Source organism: Globicephala melas, chromosome 2 (assembly GCF_963455315.2).
Source record: "Globicephala melas chromosome 2, mGloMel1.2, whole genome shotgun sequence".
NCBI classification, from domain to species: Eukaryota; Metazoa; Chordata; class Mammalia; order Artiodactyla; family Delphinidae; genus Globicephala; species Globicephala melas.
In genome coordinates this window covers 152,494,301-152,507,678 of record NC_083315.2, presented here as the reverse complement: position 1 = coordinate 152,507,678, position 13,378 = coordinate 152,494,301, and positions in this window count along the sequence as shown.

Here is a 13,378-nt window from a genome sequence, read left to right as displayed (position 1 = left end):
TAAAAGACATTTAAATTAAAATGGAAAAATTTAAACCACAGAGAGAGAAAATATATTAAAAACTTAATACGGTTACTCTAATTGGACATTAACTTTAACTATGAAATTGTTACCAGCAGGCTAGCAGCTAACCCTGAAGAATGGGAATGGGGGAGGTGGGTCTGGAGTACTTTCAGTTTATACTGTACCCTTTTGTAATATTTGAATTTTTTACAGTGAATGTATGTATAACTTTTATAATTAAAATTTAATTGTTTAAATTTTTTTTAATTTTTAATTTAGCAGGTTTCCAGTTCAACATGCTATGTTTAGTATACCCATTTAAATCCATGCCTGCCTAAAATCCCATGAAAATGACAGGAAAGGAATAAAAAAGGCATAAACCCCAAAAGGAACAAGAAAAGAGACAACAGCAGATAGAAAAAATTTAAAAATATATATGGGAAACTCCAAAGCAGATAGGCGAGTGAGGCGCTTTTAAACAAGCTAGTGCCTGAGCCCCAGCCCCAGAAATTCTGATTTTGGAGTCTGGGCCTCTGTAATTCCTAGAAAGCTGCCTTGGTGATTTTAATGGGCAGTTTAGTGGAAAGGCTCTGTCAAGAAGGCAGTTCATATAGTGAAAAGTGGGTAGATTGAGAGCAGAGTTCTAGCCCCCGCAGAATCACCTGGAAAGCTTTAACAATCCTCCTGGGACACACCCTGGAGCTCTTGAGTCCATTTTCCAGGGACAGAACCCAGATAGAAGGAGTTTGCAGAGCTCCCCAGAGGATTTCCATGCACAGCCAAGGTTAAACACCACTGATTCACAGAATCTTGTTTGAACTGTGTGACTTAAAGCAAGTTTTCTCACTTAGCAGAGCTTTCATTTTCATCTTAATAAAATGGTGGTTTCCTTCTTGATAAAAGATATGAACTATCATCTGTCCTACTTACCTCAGAGGTTCTTGTGAGGATCAAGTGAGATGGTGTTTGTGCTTTGGAAACTGAATAGTGCTGTACAGATGTGTCCCATCACACTTAGAAGAAAATACAAACTCTTTACCCAACCCTCCCTTCTGCTCATGGCTGTTACCACTCCCTCTGTCTCCAGCCTTTGTTTCCCACCCATCTCCCCCAGCTCACACCACTCTAGTCACACCAGCTTCCTTTTTGTTCCTCAACCTGCCAATCTGCCTGCTCCCTTGAGGCCCTTACACCTGCTGTTCCCCCAAAGGTCTGCTCTGTCACAGCAATCTGTTCTCTCTTTCATCATCACCCCTCCAGAGAGGCCATCCCTGATCACCCTTATCTAACCACCACCCCCCCTCCACATTCCCTGAGACACATTCTATCCCTTACACTGCTTTATTTATTAAAGTACTCATCAATTCTAAAAATTATATCATTCATTTGTTTAAGATGGCTTTTATCTGTCTCTCCCACTAGAATATAAGCTCCACGAGAGCATGGATTTAGATCCGTGGTGCCTAGAACAGTGCCTGCCACACAGTAGGTGCTAAGGATATAACGGTGAATAAAATGGAAAAGGTCCCTCACAGAGTGTCATTTACCTGAGGTGGAGAAAGAGGAGACAGACAATAGACATGCAAAGAAATAACAGGATAGTTGCATGATGTAATAAACTCTGTGAAGGAAGGAAGCAGGGGGGTATGGTAAAGAGTAACTGGACAGAGGCCATTGATTGCGTCTTTGGAGAGAGTAGTCACACAAGGCCTCTTTGAGGAAGGTGCACCCGAATGGTTGAGGACATCAACCCTGGGGAAGATGAGGAAGCAGTTTCCAAGCAGGGGGAACAGCAAGCCCAGGGGTAGGAAAGAGCTCGGTAGGTTTGAGGAACAGGAAGGAACCCAGTGTGACTGAGCAGAGAGAATAGTGTAAGAGGAAGTAGGAGAAGCAGGCAGGGGCCTTTGGAGAGCTCATCAGTTTGGATTTTAGTCCAAGTGCACTAGGAAGCCACTGAAGGGTTTTAAATTGAGAGGGGACATGACCAGCGAAGCTAAACAGAAAATGCATTGAGCAACCAAAGCCATTAAGGAAAGCAACTAACTCATTCCAGAACCTGCCAGGGTCCCGGTTACATTTCTGGGACAGCAAGGCCTGGGTTTGGTACATTGAGTATTTAGAATGCTGTCCAAGAGAGGTTTTCATTCAGGGTGCTGTGTGGCTTGTCCCAGAGGTGGACCATCTGGGAGAAAGCATCACACAGCCAACCAGAGGAAAAGCAAGAGAAACCAAAGTACAAAATTCTTCCTTAAGGCAACAAGAAAAAAGCACGGCAGAGGAAGTAATAAGGGAACTGTGTTCTAGGCAGGGGGAGAAGGCTTAGGGCCTGTGGTAAAGGAAGCAGGAAAGCTGCATTGGCTCCCAGCAGCATCCCAAAGGGGAGCAATGCCCCACAGGAGTCCATCCACAGAAGCAGCAGCAGAAGGAAGCATGGGCTAGAGGCCCGAAGCTGGTGTTAGCACCTGCCCAGGACAGAATGTTCCAGTAGGACAAAGGAAGTCAACTCAGACCCAGGGCCAGAAGATCAGGATCCAGCTACCCCAGAGGGCAGTTTAGCATTTGCCAGAGGATTGGCGGCCCAATCCATGTGCCAATCCATGTACATCTGTGTAGTAGAGTGGAAGGGCAGAAACCTGCTTGGTCTGCCCCATGAGGTGGTCAGACGGGCCTGGACTTGATGGAAGCCTAAAGGGATTTTTTTTTAGTATCTGGGAGGAAGTAAATCAAGATGAGTAATCTGGAATTAATTTCCAACCTGGGGGCTGGAGTGATATTGAGAACAAGGATTTCTTATCTGCCTCTGACTGACTGAGAAATCCCACAAAAGGCACATCACCCAGGCCCTTCAGGCTTTTTTTGTTTTCCAAATTTATTGAAATCTAATTGACATACCCTTCAATTTTCTTATCTGTCATAAGGGAAAAGAAAAATTCCTTGTGAAAAATAGCTGATATATCTCAGTAAAAAAAACATATAAATTCTTAACCAGAATTGCAAATCTATTTATTGGAATATATACACATATATATTTCCCATATATATTTATATATCTGAATAAATATTATATATACATATATATGCTATCATTTATCAAGCACTCATTGCCAGATGCTAGTCTAAGTGCTTGAAGTATGTACGTTTTCTCATATAATCCTCATGCTATATGAGATACATATCACTATTATCCCCATTTTATAGTTGAACAAAGTGAGGAACAGAGAGTTAAGCAACTTGTCCAAGGTCATGCCGAAGGGCAGAGCTGGGCTTCCAACCCATGAGTCTAACTCCAGAGCCCACACTCTGGAATGGGCAGCCCACTATGATCACAGATGTATTTAGAGAGGGAATCATTTGAGGCAAACGTCTGGGGCCAAAGTACAATACACCCTGAGGTCTTTGAGCAGTTTTAACAGGAAATAGGCAAGCTGGCTCAGCAGTAATCCTTTATTACCAACGATTAATTGACCACAGTTCTCAAATTGAGAGGCATGATGGACTGGGAGCTAGGGAGCTGGGTTCCAGTCCTGCCTGTGCTACTAATTAGCAGCTGACCTTGGACCTGTCATTTTACATCCCTGGGATTCAGGATCCTCTTTTGTAAAGTAAAGGAATTCTATGGGCAGAACTCTAAGGACTCTTCCATCGTTCACATTCCACGATTCTTTGGGTCTGTAAGCACTGTCCTACCCCTAGAGACTGACACGGAGGGCAGGCTTGAGTAAGCCCCTTTGCTGAATATCCTCTGTATCCTCCCCGAGGTCAACTCTCCACCCTTCTCTGCCCTGCTCCATGCCCAGGAGGCTGACCAGTACAGGCTGCATCCCTGAGACTCCCCTGCCCTCTGTCTTCTAGTTGAGCTTGGCCAGTGGTAAGCGTGAGCAGGAGGCAGGGAGGCCAAAGAAGAGAGAGACCCCGATGTCTGCACACACACAGAGCCCCCTTCCGCATGTGCTCCCAGCCTTCCTGTCTGCGTTCTGGCAGTGGCTGGGTTCCTTTCCTGCCACAGCTCCCGTTGGAGCACCTCTGCCCTAGCCCCAGCTCCCACTGGGCTATAGGAGCACCACTCCCACACCACACCCCTTTAGACTTAGGGATGACCATGACTTCCTGCTCTGCTGGTGCCCAGCTGCTTCCCCGTAACGTCCCACACCTCCCCCAAGCAGTCCATCCGTTCAGTGCTCTGGATTTAAACCTTGAATGTGCCATCTCTTTCCCGTAGAACCCTGACTGCTGCAGCCCCTGGGAGTGGGGTGGCTTTCTTCCTTGTCATTGCCACCATCTCTCCATGTGTCATAAATCAACACAGGAATCCCAGACCTCCTTTCAGAGTCCTACAGGCATCCTCACCAAGTCAGAGGGCCTAGAAATAGGCACTTTCAGGGTGAGGGGGCAGGATTCCCCAATTCTCCTATGGTGGTGGGAGCATCAGTACCAATGTTCTATTCGCCAAAGTCTATAAAAAACTCTTGGGCTCTTTTGAGAGAGGTGACATGGAGTCGGACAGACCTGCGTTGGAATCCGGGCTCAGACTCACTGGGTTTGAACCCTGGCTCAGCTACTTACAGGCTGTGAGAACTTCCTGTGCCTTAGAATCCTCATCTGTAAATTGAGGAAAATAACATTTGCCTCTCAGCCTTGCTGCAAGGATTGAATATGATAATCTATGCAAAGGTTTTGTACAAATCCTGGCACATTCTAAATAGATGCTCAGTAAATGTTAATTCCCTTTCTCTACGAGGTAACTAGGAGGAAGAGAGGAGAAGCCATGAAAACAATTAGATGGGTTAAAGTGGCTTCTTGAGAAATACCATACCAACTCCTTCAGTTCTCCAGTGGGATAGCCAGGGCCTGATATGGCAATGGACCAAGGCAGGGGAAGGAAAAAAAAAAAGAACAACTCATCAGAAACCAGGCTTTTGTCAAAAAAAAAAAAAAAAAACCAACTGCAGCAAGCAATTAGGGAACAATAGCTAAATACTTTCTATAATTAGAGAGAGAAAGCATCGCAAGTGATCAGAGTGCCTTTGTCTGCACTGACCCTCTTCACCCAAAGAATATCTTGGCTCACATGATATGGAGACGGGGGATCTTTGTGGTTTTTTTAGTTTTCTTGAGAAATTTAATCTCACACCACCCTTCTGTTGCCAAGAAAGGAGGACAGCAGAGCCAGCGAGGACCCTCTCATCAGAAAGAAAGGCAATTGGAAATATGACTCATGTCTAGGACTAATTCAATCCTGAAAGAGGAGATGATCTTACAGCTTTGCCTGGGAGTTCCTGACACCCTGGCCCTATGCTGCTCGTGGGGCAGGTGGGTGGGTTGGAATTTCTGTAGGAAGAGGAGACGGATGGGTTTTGACATCCACCTAGCCTGCTCCTTTTGCTAAAATCTGGGGGGCAGCAAGTCCTTACTATTTTTTTTAATATTTATTTATTTGGCCATGCCAGGTCTTAGTTGTGACATGCAGTATCTAGTTCCCTGACCAGGGATCGAACCTGGGCCCCCTGCATTGGGAACTTGGAGTCTTAACCACTGGACTACCAGGGAAGTCCCGGGGTGCACAATTCTTCTTTTTTATTTATTTATTTAATTAATTTATTTTTGGTTACGTTGGGTTCTCGTTGCTTCGCACGGGCTTTCTCTAGTTGCAGCGAGCAGGGGCTACTCTTCGTTGCGGTGCGGGGGCTTCTCATTGCGGGGGCTTCTCTTGCTGCAGAGCACGGGCTCTAGGCACGTGGGCTTCAGTAGCTGTGGCACACAGTCTCAGTAGTTGCGGTTCACAGGCTTAGTTGCTCCGCAGCATGTGGGATCTTTCCAGACCAGGGCTCAAACCCGTGTCGCCAGCATTGGCAGGCGGATTCTTAACCACAGCGCTACCAGGGAAGTCCAAATCCTTACTTTTTTAACAATGGATATTCCAGATAAAAGCAAAGGAGAGGATATTTCCACAAACATTCGTGCTAGAGAATTGATCTCTTGGTCTTGACAGAAGGACCAAGCTGGCTTCCGCAGCCTGAATCTCTCTGCCTTCCCAGGCACTGCTATTCTCCCAAGCCCCCAGGTTCTAACCCAAGTCATCCTTTTTCCTTCATTCTTCTCAACCCCTCTTCATGAACTCAGCCTCTTGACACTTCCTTCTATAACCCTTCCCATCTTTCTCTTCCTCCCCATTCCTATCACCACAAACATTGTCAAGCTCCCCGCACATTCCATGACTAGACTTCCACAGACTTCCGTCCAGTACCCCTTCCTCCAGACTCCTCCCCATCAAAGACTTTCCACGAAACACCACCTAAGGCACTGCATTCACAGTGCCATTCTGTATACCCAGACTTTCTAAACTATGGTACAAGTGCCCCTGGTGGTAGATAATTTTAGGTGATGTGGTACACACAGTTAGTGTTCTGCCCAGGTCCCCTTGAGCAGGCCAGTGTGCCCATCACTCAGCTGCTGTGAATGTTGGCTGCTAACAGCTCACAGCTGCCTCAATCTCCAGAAAATTGATGGGCTGAAGGGAGCTGCCTCACCATGAAATGTCTGGAAGGTTACATCCTCACACATTGCTACATCATGTTTTCAAGAAGATATCCTCTTTCTTGAATGATGGGGTGCGACAAACCATTTCTTTGGCAGAAAACCAGGTCAGTCTAGGAAAATCTAGGACACCTGCAATTCCAGTCTGTGAGAGGCCATGGAGACCTAGTTGTTAGGTTAGGGAAGGTATTTTGTGATCAAAAGATTGGAACGGTGTGCTTGGGCTGGAGATGAGTAGAGCCTGATGGTGCCTGGTTTAAGGTTACAATATAGCTTTGCTAAAGTGACAAAACAATAGGGGCCTCCTGCAGAGAGCTCTTTCCTGCCGAAAGCTGCTTGTAAATCCCCACTTGTCAGAACATCATTCCATTTCTATGGGATTATGGGTGAAAGTCTGTCTTCTTTTTCTTCTTCATGCTAACATAGGGCGCCATATTCTCAGAGTGGAAGATGTTGACATGCGTCTGTAGGCTCTCTTGGCTGACAATTTTAGTTGCCTGCTTACTTACATATATGGGCAGAACAAGCTACAATGATTTTGATGCCCACAAAGATATAGATTATTATGAGCAACAGTGTTAATACCATTCTTTTAAGGCCAGTTCTTGGAATTGTGCTATAGCCATAGATTCAGTACTGCTCAAGGTGGAGCCGCTTAAGTCACGGCTGCAGTCTGGTCATCCCTCTGGTGGCAGTTATAGTATCTGTAAAACAACTCAGATGCTGAAAGATTCTGTGACTCTATTGTCCTGATCATTAACTGCTTGAGCCTGCTCTTTTGTGACACAGGGAGGCCTGGGAGACTTCAGTTTTTCTACAAAGAAGAGGCAGGGGACATGGAGGGGCCTTTGTACTTGGAGGGGCCCTGCAGGATTCTGCTCAGTTCCATGAGATATATCAACCAATCACAAGGGATAAAACTTACTTGGATCTCCATTCAGGTAAGCAAAACTGTGTGTGTGTGTGTGTGTGTGTGTGTGTGGGTGTGTGTGTAAAGCAAAACCAAGAACACATTAAAAAAACATGTAAAGCCTAATTTTAAGACAATCAGGGAAATTCAAACACTGGATATTTGATGATATCAAGGAATTATTTTTTTTAATTTAGGCATGACAATGGTACTGTGGTTGTGGTTTTTAAACAGGGGTCTATCTTTTAGAGAAACATAATGAAAGTTTTACAAATGAAATATAATGTTTGAGATTTGCATCCAAATAATCCGGGAGAGGGAATAGGAAAGGGTATGATAGGCAAGATTGGCCCTGTGTTGAAAATTGTTAAAGTCGGTGGTGTATTCTTCAGTTTCATTTTTCTGTGCTATTTTTTAATATCTTTGAAATTTTCATCAATAATATATTCTGGAAGTTCACAGCTGAAACTTGAAAGTTTCAGAAAAGTAAAAGAAGAGAACTTATATTATCCATAATCTCCCCCTGCAGAGATAATCACTACTATCATTTTACAGTATATTCTTCTTGACTTTTAAATAATATATAAAATAGAAATCCTGCTGTGAATATTGTTTTGTGATCTGCTTCTTTCACTTAAGGTAGCATTTTTTCTTGCCATTAAAAACTCTAAAACCTTATTCTTAATAGCTGCAATAGTGTTTTAGTTCCTAACATTTATTTAATGAAAGCTCTATTTTTACTGCTAAAAATTACTCTGCTATAAACATCCTTGAAAATCTTTCCTTGGGGGCAGCACTTATTTTTAAAAAGTAGAATTCATGTTTAAAAGACAATACACATTTTCAGGTATTTAATACATACCACCAAACTACTCTCTAGGAAGGTTATCCACTTAATGTCCTACAAATAGTGAGGTAGAATTCCCCTTTGCCCCAAATCTTACTCTTCTGGAAGAATTTAATTTTCCCTATTTAATAAAAAATTCTAAGTCAAAAGAGCAATTGATAAGTGTATTGGAGCCAGACCTTTGAATCCTATTAACTGTGTGACATGGGGAGAGTTACTTAACATCTGTGGTCCTGGGAAAAGAACAGCACTGGGAGGTCATACCCATTAAATAAGGTCATAAATGTAATGGTATATTATCTGTAAATTCCTAGCCACCATGCCTGGCTTGGCAGATGTTAGCTATAACTACCATCATTATCATTATTATTGTTATTACATACTACCTTCCTATAGAATAAAATTCATATTTTTGTAACAGCTGTTTTCCTTTTCATGAAGAGGCCTTTTTACTTGTTCCTGCATTCAAGTCTGTATTTAAGGTAGCTTATAGATGAGTTAGGATGCCTTTGGTTGCATCCAAAAAAAACGCCCAAGTTAAGCCAATAGAGCTGCAGCAACCAGAGGTACGAAGGATTCAGAAGATGTGGTCTGACTGTCCTCAATGATTCCCTTGGTTCTGCCCATCTCTGACTGTTGTTTTCAACCCCATACTGATGTCGCTAGAACAAGGCAGCTGTCAAATAAAAGAGACACAACTTTATCTACATGCTTCTTTGTTCCCTTCCGGCTGGAAAAAGAAAAAAACCCTGCCCCCTACCCTCCAGTTAGATCTTGAGATGTATACTGATTGAGAAAACTGTTTTTGTTTTATTTAGTTTTCAGTTTGTGTGTGTGTGTGTGTGCGTAACTTGATAAGCAGATTCTCAAGGTAAAGGGCCAAGATGTAACGTACTATTGAATAAGGAGAACAAGCTGAGAGGAATTGCTGAAACAGGAACAGAATAAGGAGCCCCCAAGCAGACCTACACATATGGTTACTTGCTACCTGACAGAGGCGGCCTGCAGAGCAGTGAGAAAAGAACAGATTTTTTAATAAATGGTGCTGATAAAATTGAGTATCCATGTAGAAAAATATTGAAATTGCACTTGTATCTCACCTCATACACAATAGTCAATTCCAGGTGGAATTGACCTACATGTAAAAGGGAAAACTATAAAGCTTTTACAAGATAGTACAGGAAAGCATATTAAAGACCTTGAGGGCTTCCCTGGTGGCACAGTGGTTGAGAGTCCGCCTGCCGATGCAGGGGACACGGGTTCGTGCCCCGGTCTGGGAGGATCCCACATGCCGTGTAGCGGCTAGGCCCTGTGAGCCACGGCCGCTGACCCTGCGCGTCCAGAGCCTGTGCTCCGCAATGGAGAGGCCACAACAGTGAGAGGCCCGCGTATTGCAAAAAAAAAAAAAAAAAAACAACCAGACCTTGAGACAGGGAAGAATTTCTTAAACAAGACACAAAAAGCAGTACTATTATAGAAAAGATTCATATATTTGCTTATTTAAGAATTAAAATTTTCTATTCATCAAAAGATACCATTGTTAGAGCAAAAAGACAAGCAGAGTAATAGAAAATACTTGCAATACTACAAAACAGACTCACAGACATAGAGCACAGACTTATTGTTGTCAAAGAGGTGGCGGGGGTGAGGGGATTGAGAGTTTGGGGTCAGCAGATGCAAACTATTATATAGAGAATGGAAAAACAGCAAGGTCCTACTGTATAGCACTGGGAACTAGATTCAGTATCCTGTTATATACCATAATGGAAAAGAATATGTAAAAGAATGTAAATATATGTATAACTGAATCATTTTGCTGTACAGCAAAAATTAACACAACATTGTAAATCAACTATACTTCAATAAAATAAATTTTTAAAAAATACTTGCAATAGACAAAGCACTAGTTTCCAAACCACGTGAAGAATTCTCACAAATCGATGAGAAAAAAACTTATCAACCAGTTAGAAATGGACAAGAAACTTGAGCAGGCTCTTCATAAAAGAGTAAATCAAAGACACTCCCCTCATCAGTAAGCATGGAAATGCAAATTAAAATCAATGCCATCGTTACATACCAGATGTAAAATTTTACATGATGAGTATATCAAGTGTTGGAGGTGGGAATGTAAACTGAATCAGCAACTTTGGAAAAGAGTTTGGCATTATCTGGAAATAGGAAGATCCACATACCCTGTGACTCAGCAATCTACTCCTAAGTGTGTACCCAAAGAAACTGATGGGCAAATACCCAAAGTTGCACTATTCATTAATTACACCAAATTGGAAACAGCTCAAATGTTCATCAACAGGAGAGCAAAGTCTTGGACAAGCTTGCCATTACCCTCTCTAATAAAAATTAATTAATAATAGCTAATCTTTTTATGAGGTATGGTTGAATAACAGCTAATCTCATTGGGCACTTACCATGTGCTAAATACTGTTCTAGGGTTTTAATATATAAATAATCATTAAAAATACTAATACAGAATTTACCATGTGCCAGGTACTGTTCTAAATAGGTTTCATATATTTAGTTATTTTATCTTCACACTTAACCTATGAAGGAGTCCCTGTAAGCGGCTATTTGCAGGAAAGAGCTCTCTGCAGGAGGCACCCTTTTGTCTTGTCACTAACCTTAAGTCAGGCGCCCCCATGCTCTACTCATCTCTGGCGCTAGCACACCTTTCAAATCTTCTAATCACACAATACCTTGCCTAAATTGTCGGTTCTTTCCGTAGATCAAGGAAGTAGAAATGAAGAATAAGTAATTAACAGATGACCAGATCTCTTCCCCAGCTTCCCCTTCAGTAATCTAACGAATACACTGTGTGAACAAGATAGCATCTAAAGAAAGATTACCAGGAGTCGACAAGCCTGCACACAGTGGGAGATGGCTATGAGTCCAGTCCCCTATCTCAGTGATTAACTGAGATTACTTCCCCTTTTCCCTTTATAAACTTTCATGGCCGAGCAGAATCTTCGGAGGTGGTTTTAACGTGGGACACTGAGTCCACCATTTCCGCAGATCGCTGGCATTCTGATTAAAAGCACCTTTCCTTTCTACCAACATTTGTCTCTCTCTCTCGAGTATTGATTTTTCCAGCGGCGAGCAGCTGGACCTGATTCAGTAACAATGCAATTATTATCCTCATTTTTCAAATGAGGAAATTGAGGTCAAGAAGTTAACTAATTTGCTCAAGATCACACAACCATTAGTGGTAAAGTTGGGAGTCTGCTTCATGGAGCATAACTAGAAAAGGGTCTAAAGCAGAACCTTAAGAAAAGCCAGCAGATAAGGAGTTAATGCGTAAAGAGAGGCTAAGGAATCTTTTTCCAAGATAAGGGGAGACAGACAAAAGTCCCTTGTGGCTTCTATTTATCTCAGACGGAGTGTGAAGAAACTTGGAGCAGAGATTTGTTTTAGTATCAGCTTTACTGAGATATAATTCCACATGCCATAAAATTCACCTTCTCAAAGTGTACAATTCAGGGACTTCCCTGGTGGTCCAGTGGTAAAGAATCTGCCTTCCAATGCAGGGGACGCAGGTTCGATCCCTGGTCAGGCAACTAAGATCCCACATGGTGTGGGGCAACTGAGCCCGCCTGCCACAAACTACAGAGCCCAGGCGCTCTGGACCCCACGTGCCAAAACTACAGAGAGGCCCTTGCCACAACAAAGAACCCACATGCCGCAACAATAAAAAAACATCCCGCATGCCACAACTAAGACCTGACGCAGCCAAAAAATAAAAATAAAAAAATCTGCCAGCAAAATAAAGTAAGACTAATATAGCTATTTAAAAAGAAGTGTACAATTCAGTGGGCTTTATTATATTAACAGAGTTGTACAACCATCACCACTATCTAATGTTAGGACTTTTTTAAGACTCCAAAAAGAAACCTGTACCAGTAGCAGTCACTTCTCCTTCCCAGTCTCCCCCTCCTGTCCTCCCACCCTGGCCCTAAGCCCCCGGCAACCGCTAATCTGCATTCTATACAGATAGGCCTATTCTGGACATTTCATATACGTAGAATCATATAATATCCAGTCTTTTGTGGCTGGCTTCTTTCATTTAGCATAATGTTTTCAAGATTCATGTATGATGCATCACCTCTGGGTACTTCATTCCTTCTTATTGCTGAAGAATCTTCTATTGTATGAATATATGTAACACATTCTGTTTACCCACTCATCAGTTGATGGACATTTGGGTTGTTTCCACATTTTGGCTATTATGAATAATGTTGCTATGAACACTGTGTACAAGTTTCAATGTGAACATATATTTTCATTTCTCTTGGGTATACACCTAGGAGCGGAATTTCTGGGTCATATGGTAACTCTGTGTTTAGCATTTTGAGGAACTGCCGGACTGTATTCCAAAGCGGCTGCATCATTTTACATTCCCACCAACAATGTATGAGAGTTTCAATTTCTCTACATCCTCTCTGGTACTTGTTGTCTGCCTTTTTTGATTATAGCCATCCTCGTGGGTGTGGAGTGGTATCTTATCGTGGTTTGGAGCAAATTTATCTTTTTTTTTTTGACCACACTGCACGGCTTACAGGGTCTCAGTTCTCAGTGCCCTGACCAGGGACTGAACCCAGGCCACGGTGGTGAAAGCCCCGAATCCTAACCACTAGGCCACCAGGGAACTCCCTGGAGCAAATTTCTTGACTATAGGTTGAACTTCACCTTGAATATTCTCTTCCATCCTCAGCTTTCACCCAGCCTTTGCCAAGTCTCTTAGACTTGGGATGGGCTCCCAATGCCCTCAAAAAAAAAAAAAAATTCTCAGTCTACCCACTATGAATAAGAGTATTTTTCCTACGGGCTGAGGCTGAGCCTGACCCTGTCCCTGACCATTCAGACAGGTTTCCATTCTCATGTTGAAAGGAGCTAGATTCCTCCTCTCTCCACTTTTCTGGATTCTCCCAGAAATACTCTCACCTCACCTCTGGAGGCTTCTCTTTACTGCCCTGGGAGGAATTTAACTTGCTTTTGTCAGGAACAGCATTTAGGGTGGTTATTTTGTAAGGGGATATAAATTCTACCTGCCACACGAACTAAGATCCTGCATG